Source organism: Meles meles, chromosome 15 (assembly GCF_922984935.1).
Source record: "Meles meles chromosome 15, mMelMel3.1 paternal haplotype, whole genome shotgun sequence".
Lineage (NCBI taxonomy): Eukaryota > Metazoa > Chordata > Mammalia > Carnivora > Mustelidae > Meles > Meles meles.
Genome location: NC_060080.1, coordinates 47,732,969 through 47,746,653, shown reverse-complemented (window position 1 = coordinate 47,746,653; position 13,685 = coordinate 47,732,969). Strand labels below are relative to the sequence as shown.

Genomic DNA, 13,685 nt, shown 5'->3' with positions numbered 1-13,685 from the left:
TCTCTGAGCGTAAAAAAAATGTGACTTTGGTTGGTTACCTGTAGGAAGTAGGATTAAAAAGTATGTATCTTCAAAGGAATTTGTAATTATAATAGATTTAAGAATATCATGGTTCATATGCAGAAATTTGTTACTTCACTCACTTACAGTACCAATTAGACTGAATAGAACAATGATTCTAACCTTAGCTATAAATCAGAATCTAAAGGTAGATTTTAATAAATATCCATGGCTGAAGCTCTGCTGAGATCAGTTCATCCAGAATCTCTAGAGGCCAGGGCTTGGGTATCAATATTCTTAAAAAACGTACCTTAAGGATTCTCATCAGTACCCAGGATCAAAACCACACCATTAGAGGCTATGCATGTTGTTCAAGTTTTTGAGGTTCTCTACTGTAGTTGTATATTAGTGATACCAGGGAAAATTTTGTCGTTCTTGCTATTTAGTACTAATTCGGGAGTTTTGCTTCCACCAAAGATACATAAATTTGTTAAAAGCCTAACCCCCAACATAACAAGAGAAAACCAACGGACTACAAAATATAAAACTTTCTGAAACACAGATTATTGAGGTCACAAGGCTACAACACAGATGGAAATCCAAGAAACTCTGTACCATGATCCAATGAAAATGGTTTATTTTGGGGCACTCTATCTAGTCATTGGTCTTTAATATGTCTGTATTTATACCAGTGCCACACTGTTTTGATCATGGTAGCTTTATAATAAGTTTGGAAATCTGGATGTGTGTCACCTCCAAATCTTCTTTTTCAAGACTACTTTGGCTATTCAGGGTCTCTTGAAATTCCATTTGAACTTTAGGAGGGATTATCCTATTTCTGTGAAAAAATAATTGGGATTTCAATGGAGAGTGCATCGAAACTGCAGATTGCTTTGGATAGTATTGACATCAACAATATTAAGTGACAATGAGTTTTTGGATATGACACCAGAAACACAGGCACCAAAACAAATATAAATAATTTGGGCTACATGAAAATCAAATACTTGGTACATCAAAGGAGACAATCAGCAAAGTGAAAAGGCCATTTAGGGAGTAAGAGAACATATCTGCAAATCACCTATCTGATAAGAGATTAATTTCCAGAATATACAAAGAATTACAACTCAAGGACAAAAAAAAGTCTGATTAAAAATTGGCAAAGGACTTGAATAGATATTTCTCTGAAGAAGATATAAAATAGCCAAAAGCACATGAAAAGATGCTCAGCATCCCTAATCATTAGGAAAACACAATGAGGTACCATCTCATTGTGATGAGATACCACAATGAGATACCATCTCATACTCATTAGGATAGCTACTACCCAAAACAAAAGCAAAAAGAGAAAATAGAAGTGTTGGTGAGGATGGGTACAAATTGGAACTCTTGTGCACTGTTTATGGAAATATAAAATTATTCAGCTACTGTGGAAAACAATATGATGGTTCCTTAAAAAATTAAAAGTTGAGGGGTGCCTGGGTGCCTCAGTGGGTTAAGCCTCTGCCTTTGGCTCAGGTCATGATCTCAGGGTCCTGGGATTGAGCCCCCAATAGGGCTTTCTGCTCAGCAGGGAGCCTACTTCCTCCCTCTCTTTCTGCCTGGCTCTCTGCTTACTTGTGACCTCTCTCTTTATCTGTCAAACAAATAAATAAAATCTTTAAAAAAAATTAAAAGTTGAATTATCATATGATCTAACAAGACCCACTTCTGTGTATACACCCCAAATATTTGAAAGCAAGGTCTTAAAAATATAGTTGCACACCCATTTTTATGACAGCATTATTTACAATAACCAGAAGTTCTATTCTAGTCATAAAATAGAAAATAGAATTGTGGTTGCCACACTTTGTTGGGGAGGGGGGAATAAGAGCTGTTATTCAGTGGCTATAGAGTTACACTTTTATAAGCTGAAGCGTTCTAGAGATTGGTTGTATAACAACATGAATGTACTTAACCCTACTGACCTACAGGCTTATAATAAGTTAAATGGTAGTTTTTATGTATATTTTACTAAAATTAAAATCTTACTTTTAAAAAGTGGCAATTGTTATCATATTCTTCGAAATAAAATATTTACATCTCTTTTTAGTTTTAATTGTACTTTAATGTTATCACCAATAACAGACACTTCTATGTTTTAAAAGAAATTTGCAGGACCAAAATGGGAACAAATATGAGAGGAGATGGTTAGATACCTAAAAATAGAGCCTATGGCAGGCACTTTTTTTTTTTTTAAGATTTTATTTATTTATCTGACAGAGAGAGATCACAAGTAGGCAGAGAGAGAGAGAGAGAGAGAGGAGGAAGCAGGCTTCCTGCTGAGCAGAGAACCCAATGCGGGACTTGATCCCAGGGCCCTGGGATCATGACCTGAGCCAAAGGCAGAGGTCCAACCCCTGAGCCACCCAGGCACCCATGGCAGGCACTTTCTGAAATGACTCCAATCATGCCCTCCATTGTGATATTCATGCCTTCATGTCATCCCCTCTCCTTGTGGGCTGCACCCAGAGTCTCATATTAACAGCATGTAAAGTGATAGGATGGCATTTGTAAGATTAAGTCACAAAACACTGTAACTCTCCTCCTATTCTCTCTCACAGACACTCTCTTTCTCACAAACTCTCTCTGCCTCTTCTCACTTGCTCACTCTGATGAAGCAATCTGCAGTGTTTTTTTTGTTTGTTTGTTTTTTGTTTTAAAGATTTATTTATTTATTTATCAGAGATAGATCACAAGTAGGCAGAGAGGCAGGCAGAGAGAGTGAGAGGGAAGCAGGCTCCCTTCAGAGCAGAGAGCCTGACGTGGGACTCGATCCCAGGACCCTGAGATCATGACCTGAGCTGAAGGCAGCGGCTTAAACCACTGAACCACCCAGGCGCCCCTCTGCAGTGTTTTTTAACTGCTCTATGAAGAGGCCCACAGGCAAAGAATTACAGACCAGCAATGAGCAAAATACTCAAATTCTCAGCATGACGTCCACAAAGAAATAAATCCCGTCAACATCTACATGATACCTTTGGAGATGAATCATTTTCTCAGGGAAGCCCTGAAATGACTTCTACTTTGAATGAACTCTTGAGGGGCTCCAAGACCCAGAGGATCCAGCCAAGCTGAACCCAGATTCTTGACCCACCTAAATTGCAAAACTATAGGTTTTTTTTTTTAAGTCATTAAATTTGGGGATGTTTTGCTACATCAAAATAGGAAATTACCATACAGAAAATGCCACTGAGTGAGACAAAAAAAAGACTGGGGGATGCTAAGGGATTATGAGAAATTTCAAAGAAAGGAACAGTCTCTGAGGGTAAGGAGACAGGCAGAAATAATCCCTAAAAGGTAGAACTCAGCTTGTTCCTAATGTTAGAAATAGTGATGTTCAGAATAATATTTTGGGGAGGAAAATAAAAACCAACTACATTTATTTTAAACACGTTTTGTCATAGCTTCTAGCATCACCATGCATCAGTCTACACTATTTCTTCCTCAGAGTGAACGAGCTCTCAATTTAGCTGATAAGATTATTTTTAAATCTACATACAATATGTGTATTTGGAGTTTTGAAGCTGTGGAATGAGAAGGAATGGAAAGAATCAAAGCAGCTTTCTCAATCATTAGTAGAGAAATCTATTTCTAGTTTCTGAATGAACTCTAGGGCTGTGAAGCAACATTTGGACTACATGAATACTATCCCTGGAATCTCACAAGAGAAAATCCAGTCCTTACTAATTCCCAGAACTCTACATTGGTCAACCACAAAACATGATCAGCCAGTTCCATTAATCTTAAATGCCACTAAATTCTCTGTAAATCCTAGGCTGAATTATTTATCATCGTTGGGTTTTGTTAATGCTTGGTTTGACTAGTCAACTTTAGTGATGAGTAGGCAAAGCTTCCTTCAGTTTGAAATGTGTGTGATTCTAGACACAAACATTTTCAAATGACAAAATATATTATTTCATTAGATTCAGTGGCTGGTCAACAGTTTATATTCTCCTACAATTGAATTGCTTAGCAATTAGAAGACATATCCATCCAAATGTGCTTTCTAACCTCCGCTTCCCCATAAATTGGGAATTAGGTGAGGTACTTCACTAGCTCCATAGTATGGTCAGTATCACAGAAGGACTCAGGAGGTACAAGTCAAATCTAGCTCCATTTCTCACATATACATATACCACAAAGGTAAATAAGTAAAACACTATATAAATGGAAACATTGTGAGCCTGTGTGATTCAAACTGCCAAAATTAAAATTAAATTAGGGGTATCTGGGTGGCACAGTCAGTGAAAGAGTCCAACTTTTGGTTTCAGCTCAGGTCGTAATCTTAGGGTTATGAGATTAAGCCCTATGTCAGGCTCTGCACTTAGTGCTGAATCAGCTTGAGACTCTCTCTCCTCTGCCCCTTCTTCTGCTCTCTCTCTCTCAAATAAATAAATCTTTAAAAACTTAAATTAAATTAAATATTTCACTCCTCAGTAACATTAAACATTTTAAGTGTTCAATAGCTATATGAGTCTAGTGGCTACTGAATTGGGCTGCTCAAGTATAGACATTCCCATCATCACAGAAAGCTCTATGGTACAAAGCTTCCTTAAACATCACGCTTTCGGCTTTCCTACTTGAAAAATGAAGATCAAAATCCTTGCCTGCGTCACATAGATAGGATGATCAAATAAGATAATTTTTTTTAAGATTTTATTTATTTATTTGACAGATAGAGATCACAAGTAGGGAGAAAGGCAGGCAGAGAGAGAGAGAGGAGGAAGCAGGCTCCCTGCCAAGCAGAGAGCTCGATGCGGGGCTCGATCCCAGGACCCTGGGATCATGACCTGAGTGAAAGGCAGAGGCTTTAACCCACTGAGCCACCCAGGCGCCCCCAAATAAGATAATTTTTATAAAAGTTCTTTACGTATATACAACATATTATCATTATCATTGTTTCCATTGTTTTAATTTCCTTCTTATCAATAAAAATATGACACCTCTGAATGAATTGATGAGACTGTCCTCAGAGGCAATTAAGCCAGTTTATACAGAAGCATTTGCAAAATGTGATGTTTTATACTTATATTCATCAATTACTGTTTCTACAGTATTTTTACCAAGTTTTTATTTAAATTCCAGTTAGTTAACATACAGTGTAATATTAGTTTCAGGCGTAGAATTTAGTGATTCATCATTAACATACAATACACAGTGCTCATCACAAGTGCCTTCCTTTATCCCTATCATTTGTTTAACCCACCCCTCCACCTACTTTCCTTCTGGTAATTATCAGTTTGTTCTCTATAGTTAAAAGTCTGCTTCTTGGTTTGTCTCTCTCTTTTCTCCCCTTTGCTTGTTTGTTTTGTTCCTTAAATTTGACATATGAGTGAAATCATGTAGTACTTGTCTTTGTCTCTGACTTACTTCACTTAGTGTAATACTCTCTTGCTCCATCCACATCATTGCAAATGGCAAGATTTTATTCTTTTGTATGGCTGAGGAATATTCTGAGAATAAATAATACAGCTAAAAATCGGCAGAAGTTATGAATAAAACATTTTTCCAGAGAATAAATACAGATGGCTAACAGACACATCACTCATCATTAGGGAAATACAAGTCAAAACCACAATGAGAAATCACCTCACACCTTTCAGAATGACTAAAATTAACAACACAGGAAACAACAGTTTTTGGAGAGGATGCAGAGAAAGGGGAACCCTTACAGAGTTTGGAGGTTCCTCAAAAATTTAAAAAAATAGGACTATCCTTCAATCCAGCAATTGCACTACTAGGTATTAACCCCAAAATACAAAAATACTAATTTCATGGAACTCAGGTACCGCAATGTTTGTAGCATAATTATTGACAACAGCCAAATCATGGAAAGAGCCCAAGTGTCTATCGACCAATGAATGGATAAAGAAGATGCAGTATATACACGCAATGGATTATTACTCAGATATAAAAGTATTTTTAAAATTACTTTTTCACCATTTTAATCAATGCAATTTTTACTGCATTTTCTAAATAAACCTAATAGGATGAGATTTTCAAAAATGATATTGATTGGTGTGCACATAACATTTTGATTAACAGAAGTGTAGAAGTGTGTCATACATTGTTTTTAATAATATAATAATCACTTGAAAATACATTTCAAATTAGTATCATTTCAATTAATGAATTATTATGATACCTGAAATTAAAACAAAATATAACTTACTGAGGAGTGGGAAATATGCAATGCACAAATTGAATACCTGCGATTTTTATTCACTTGTAACTTGATGTAGGTGAGCTGAATGATCACAAAACCATACCAGTGTATGGCTTGTTGAAACACTTCCTCTTTATTTTTGTTTAGAAACCTGAAAAACCTTTCTTCTGTTTTCTAGTTTCTAGCAATTGTATCTTTTAGACAGGTATTTTAAGAATAATAGGTCTATTTGTTCTTCATATATAACACTCAGAATAGAATTACTTTGTGGAATCCATTGCTGTTTTGAAGATACTGTGCCTGAAAGTTACAAACCACAAAATAAATCTAAGCGGGCTCTGAGCTTTTATAACTTAGGTGCCCACCACATCTCCCAGTGCTCTTGTTAATCTGCCAACATCTTGTGATGGTTAAGAAGTTAGAGAGAAAGTTTTGAACAACACAAAATTGTCAGAATAATGTATTCTTCCAAAAATATATGCATGGGTAATACTAAACAAAAACTATTAGGTTTATATCTGTAATTGAGAATTGTTGCCCACAATGCCTAGGTGGCTCAGTTGATTCAGTGTCTACCTCCAGATTTCAGCTCAGGTCATGATCTCAGGGTCTTAAGATTAAGCCCCACATTGGGCTCTGCATTTAAGATTCTCTCTCTCTCTCTCTCTCTTTCCCTATAACCCTGCCTTGTGCTCTCTCTCTCTTAAAAAAAAAAAAAAAGTTGCTAACAAAAGTTGAGATTAATTAATATTTTGAAATTGTGCTTTTAGGATGCCTGGGTGGCTCAGTCAGTTATGTATCTGCCTTTGGCTCAGGTCATGATCCCATGGTCTGGGATCGAGCCCCATGTCAGGCTCCCTGTTCAGTGGAGAGCCTGTTTCTCCCTCTCCCTCTGCCTGCTACTCTGCCTACTTGTGCTATCTCTCTGTCAAATAACTAAATAAAATCTTCAAAAGAAAAAAAAGGAAGAAACTGTGTTTTTATATTCGGTACTTCCTATAAAACAGTTTGTCATTTTAGTATGATAGTTTTTATATTAATTATAAATCAACACCTTTTATAATTTATATTAATCATTAATATGTGTTATAATTTATATCAATAATTGAATTGTTATACTGATTTATGTATTATATTAATAAAATTAATGTATCCATTACTATAAATTAAAATAACATAATATATAATATTAATTATATTATGTACATCAATATGTGAAATTATTTTAACTTTGGAGACTGTTTTCTTCTGAAATTTGGTTATTCTAGGGCACTAACAACAATTATTAGGTATTCAAATATAATTTTTGAAAATTGCTAAAATGTTTTATATATACATTATATAAATATACTATTTATATGTAAATCCATATACATACTTTTCTTTGTATATTTATATTTATGAAATTATGTATAGATAAGTTTAAAAAATTTTTATTTGAATGTAGTCGACACACAAAATGACATTACTACCTGGTCTACAATGTATTGACTTGACTTTACATACATTATGTTATGTTCACAAGTGTAGCTACCATTTGTCACTGTACAATGTTATTATATCATTGACTATATTCCCATGGTGTCCCTTTTATTCCCATGACTTATTCATTCATAACTGTTTTTATAAATATATAAAATATACATGTATGCATTCATTTGTAAAGTAAAACCATGAACACAAAAAGTGTGTTGTGTATAGGTATATATTTATATACATTCATTGCAAATTAAAATATGGGCAAAAAACCAGATTTATATAGTTGTAAAGCATGGACATAAAATATTGAAACCAAATAAAAATAATTATTTTAGACCCCTATCCAACTGGAATAAAAACAATTACTTTCTATGTAATCAAAACCATGCTTCCTAGAAAATCAGTTCTAAGTACATTTGAGCCTGAAATCCATGGAGTAAGCTTGAATGTCAAACTTTATATAACTATAATAATATAAGCACTATTAATAAAAAATCACAAGTAATAAAAAAATCTTAAGTAATATGAAATTATAGACATATTTAATAATGAATAGGTAAACCCAAAGTGAAAAGCTTGATGTATTTTTTTTAGTTTTGTATAAGTAGGTTATATACTTTGTTTATTTCCTTATAGGTGGCACCCAAAGGAATATGTCCCCTTTTCAATTCTGTATTACTATAATTTTATTAATATTATGTTAATATATACAGTAAAAACAATTTCTCTATAATTCTGAAGAAATCATAAATTCTATAGGACTCCATTTAGCAGAAAACAGATTAAAAAAATCTCTGACAACCTTGAAATCTTTTCACAAAGAAAAAGGCTTAAACAAATAGACTTCAAATTCTAGTTCTCTCCAACATTCCAGGTGAAATGATCAAAGGCTTAGATCATGTGTGGCAGGATAATATTTATATGTTTTCTGTAGATATACCCTTCTCCTTCCATATCCAGAAGGTAGTTGGGATTTGGCTTTTTTTGGCACGGATTTTGGGTGACCAGATAAAAGTTAAAAGTACTTCTTCTCCTTTTGTGTAATTTTAAGCTTAGCAAAGAGGATTCCTAGGATTTTGAGGGAAATGGGGGGGAAAAGAGAATTTAGAAGCAACTAGAAGGGAAGGACTGCAGTTGAGAAGGGGGCTGACTAATCTATGTCCTTAGGAAACCGTAGTACCCCAGGAAGAAGGTAAGACCTAAAGGGAGCACAATATCAAACACGTGTCTAGAGCTTGCTGTGTGCGAGGCACTTTTGGAGAACTTCACCTGCATTTATTCAGTTAATCCTCACAAAAATATTCTGAGATCACGTAATAGAATTTACACTTTACAGATGAAAAAACTGAGGCAAAAAGAAGTTATATAATATACAATGTGGGCACAACTACTAGTAAAGGCACTATTTGACTTGTAACTGGCTCCACTGTCTGCATTCATCCAGTGGACTTTTTCACGGCTAATGGGTGTATGGATGCATAGTATCTTGTTGGCAAAGCCCTCACTATTATAGCACACAACAAAGTCCAGGAAGATCTTGTTTCTCTAAAGGTGATATTTGGATGCATGGTAATCATGAAAATATAAGAATTTCTGAGATTAAATTTTCTACCAGCCTGGTAGAATGGGGGCTTAGAGGCATAATTAAGTTAATTCAAAATGAAAGTTTTTAAAATGTCAATATTCCCACATACTTTCTGACAGATAATAATATGTAAGAAACTTTGAGGACTTTAGGCAAGAAAAAATACAGAAACAACTAGACCAGGTCATAAGTCAAGAACCCACCATTCACCAGTTCAAGACAACTATTGCCCTCAAGTATATGCAGCAGATTCCAACAGATATGCACTCTTATTTTAGAATGTCTGGGATTGGGAATGAGAAGTCACTGGAAAAGACGGAAGGTATAAATCTTGATACAACTGCAGCCTTGGGGAAGGTCACAGATGCCTGAAACGATCCTGTGGTGGCATATATTGCTCCTTGCTTATAGTTAGGCGGCTGGACTAGCTAGGCAAAGAGGTTTGGGTTTTTGTTTGTTTCTCTAAGTAGGGTTAAATGAGTCTCTGAGAGAATAGAAGCAAGGTCCTAACCAAATTCTACTGATACAATCAAAATGGAGACAGAACAATGCCATGCTTTCTGCTATGATTGCCAAGCTCCCTAAGTTAAGACTCTTCAGGTTAGAGGGTCTCTGAACTGGAAAAGAAAATCAGAGTGAATATAAACATTTTGCTTCTTATTTCTTTTGGGTAGAACTGATTAAAACCAAAATAAACCCAATCTGTAAGATGACCTTTCTGAAATTTCAATGAAGCGTTAAGTGCAGTGATGTAGCAAGATTAAAAAAAAATAATAATAACTGAAACTATAAGTAGACAGCCAACTATAGGGAGCCAAAAGAACGGAGAACCGGGAAAAAACAAACAAACAAAAATCATCACCTGCATCTTAGATGGGAACAACACCATCACCTTTTGTTGAAGAGGCTAGGGAGGCTAGGAAGTGGCTTAAACAGAAATCTGTCTTCTCACAATTCTGGATAACTAGAAGTCAAAGATCAAGGTGTTGGATAGGTTATTTCTTCTGAGGACTTTCTCCTTGTTCATGGTCATCTTCACCCTCTCTCTTCACATAGTCTTCCTCTGTATTGGTCCATTTCTGGCTTTTACGTCTTTGAAAAATGGCCTGGAATTTCTTCTGCATCTGATTGTTCTCCCCTCCTCATCAATTTCATAGCTCTTGGAAGTCCAAGGGTTTCCCACGGATCTATGTTAACACTATGGGGAGGGCACGTTTTGCATGGAGCACTGGGTGTTGTGCAAAAAGAATGAATATTGTTACGCTGAAAAAATTAATAAAAAGGGAAAAAAAAAAAAAAAAAGGAGACTACATTCTCCTGTGTCTTACATTATTTACTGGCCCTAACATATTGGCCTTAACATAAAACATGACACTTAGTCCTTCCATTTTTCAAACAAACAGACAAAAATTAATCAAATTGATTAATCAAACACCTATATGCTGAAAATGTGCTAGAGCCCCACCAGGAAGCCATGCTGAGTGTCTCAGAAATATCCATAACTTCCTTGATTCTCTCCACTGCACCTCTCACAAATTACAATTCAGCAATCATTCCTGTTTCCTGAGCATTCCCTTAGCTTCTCACACATAAGCAAAATATTTTTCAAAAGAGTTTTCTCTCTAAGAGGAATTCTTATGCCAGCTGTTCACAGAAACAAATGTCTCACCTCAGATGAAAAGCATGATAATGGATGTAAAACCTGTAATGGAGGGAGTGTACAGAATATTGGATACTATAGAAACCCACACAAGTAAATTAAATGCCAATTTTAAGAAATATTTCACAAAATATGCAAGAAAAAAGAAAAAGAATATAAATTATGAGAGCAAGGAAGGCACATGGAATGTGCTGTAAAATACAATTTGCAGTACAGACTGAAGTCAAGAACAAAATGAAAATCAATGATCAAGAAGTAATAAAATGAATTTTAAAAAGACCAAGATTAATAAATCACCCCAGTCTTAATTAAAAAAAAAAGAAGTAATAAAATGAATTTTTCTGGCGTAAAGGAACACTGGAATCTAAAGATCAAGATAGCTTAAAATCTACCATGCAATATAAATACAGAAAGCATCTCAACTTTATACTATCCCTGTAGGAAGTCTTGAATGTCATGGATAAAGAAAATAAACAAAATTTTCTAAGTATTTTTGGAAGGACAAACACATATCCAATTCACACTGAACCATATACATGTATAAGTACATACATACATATTGATGGCAGAGTTTTCTTCTGCATCAGAGAGCTATAAGACAATTGAATCAACACAATTTGGAGAAGAGGGACACACACATACACACGCATTTATTTATCTTTCAATTTTTAATACATAAGTTGTGGCATCAAAAGTACATCACCAGAAATACAAGAATTTCAAAATGCAATGTAACCTAAAAAAACAAAATAACAGCAACCAAGAAACCAAACTGTTAAAGATGTAATCCAGGTGACTTAGAAATTAATCACTCAAAACCTTGATAACAAAATTAAAAGGAATAAGCAAAGACTTCTTTCTCCTAAAAAGTGGAGAAGAAATTCTCTACTCTTTCTACTAACGACAGTAAAAAATACTGGAGAGAAGAAGGCAGACTGGCAAGGAACCTTGGCATCCAAGAAATAACAATGCTGAAGTCTGTGGGTTTTCTTTTATCTTTATATATTGCAGACTTGGTATTACAAAAGCTAGTAACTTGTAAATGTCAATGGGCACAGACAATAAAAGCCCTAACAAAAGTTTGCTCTTGTTTGGATTTAAAAGGCTCATAAAAGGGACAGTCTAGCAAGATTTAAAACAAACAAAAACTTAGAAAACAGCTACTTTATCGAAACAGCACAGAAAATAACTTGGCCCCACCTTTACCACACCAACAAATGCCTAGACTTCCACTCTCTGGTAGTTATAAAAATTTGCCTTTCCTCTCTCCACGTATCCTCGTGAAAGTGACATTGTCTTTAAACCCTGCATGGTAATCCCTGATGCACCACCATGATACCCAGAGAAGATAGGGTGATCCAGAAGTCCAAATACTTGCTTGAGATCGTCTAACTTTATATATGTGTGTGTGTGTGTGTGTGTGTGTGTATACATATATATATAAATATATATAAAAATATTTTGCTAATTTTTTTGAGAGAGATTAAGAGCACAGAGAGGGGGTGACAGGGAGAAGCAGACTCCCCACTGAGCAAAGAGCCCAACATGGAGCTCGATCCCAGGACCCTGAGATCATGATCTGAGCCACAGGCAGATGTTCAACTAACTAAGCCATCCAGATGCTCTGAGATCATCCAACTTTTAGGTGAATAACCAAAATGCTTCATTGTGGGAGCAGGCAAAATTGGTTCTAAGCAGATGCAGCAGATCCACATGGCCCTCCACGGGAAGGCTGTGGTGCCGATGGGCAAGAACACCATGATAGACAAGGCCATCTGAAGGCATCTGGAGAACCACCCTGCTCTGGAGAAAACTATTGTCTCACATCAGGAGGAATGTGGGCTTTATGTTCACCAAGGAGGACCTCACTGAAATCAGGAACATGCTGCTGGCCAATAAGGTGCCAGCTGTCACCTGCGCTGATGCCAAAGCTCCATGTAAAGTCTTTGTGTCAGCCCAGAACATGGGTCTGGGGCTCAAGAAGACCTCCTTCTTCCAGGCTTTAGGTATCACCACTAAAATCTCCAGGGGCACCATTGAAATCCCGAGTGATGTGCAAACGTTTAACACAGAGACAAAGTGGGAGCCAGCGAAGTCATAGTGCTTGCCATGCTGAACATCTCCGCCTTCTCCATTGGGATAATCATCCAGTAGGGGTTTGATGATGGCAGCATCTACAACCCTGAAGTCCTTGACATCACAGAGGAAACGGCATTCTTGCTTCATGGAAAATATCCCCAAGGTTGCCAGTGTATGTCTGCAGACAGGTTACCTGACCATTCCATCAGTGCCCCATCCTACCATCATATCAGCAGGTCCTGGAACGGACTGCACCTTCCTACTGCTGAAAAGGTCGAGACTTTCTCGGCTGATCTATCTGCATTTGTGGCTGCTGTTCTTGTGGCGACCAACACCAGTGCCGCTCCTGCTGCTACAGCCCCAACCGAGGCTGAAGCAAAGGAAGAGTCAGAGGAGTCAGACAAGGATAAGGGATTTGGTCTCTTTCACTAATCACCAAAAAGCAACCGATCTTCCTCAGGCCCCTGTTTGGCAGAAGACCTGCTTCTCCTTCTCCCACTCCCCCTGTTTGTGTTCCCTCTCTCTCTGTCTCTCTGTCAAATAAATAAATAAAATCTTAAAAAAAAAAAGAGTAAAAGTTGTTAGAGATGTTCTATTTCTTGGGATGATTGTTCAATGCATCAGTGATCAGTGATCACTGTATTACACAAGTTAGTAAAAGATTTAAAATAAAG

At 36.2% G+C, this 13,685-nt stretch overlaps 1 protein-coding gene and 1 pseudogene across 4 annotated transcripts in view; one reads left to right on the top strand and one right to left on the bottom strand.

Annotated features, from left to right (window-relative positions):
• Positions 1-13,685, bottom strand: part of LRRTM4 (leucine rich repeat transmembrane neuronal 4) — a 757,200-nt gene that overhangs the window by 465,134 nt on the left and 278,381 nt on the right. The window lies entirely within an intron of this gene.
• Positions 8,845-13,443, top strand: LOC123926138 (annotated as a pseudogene).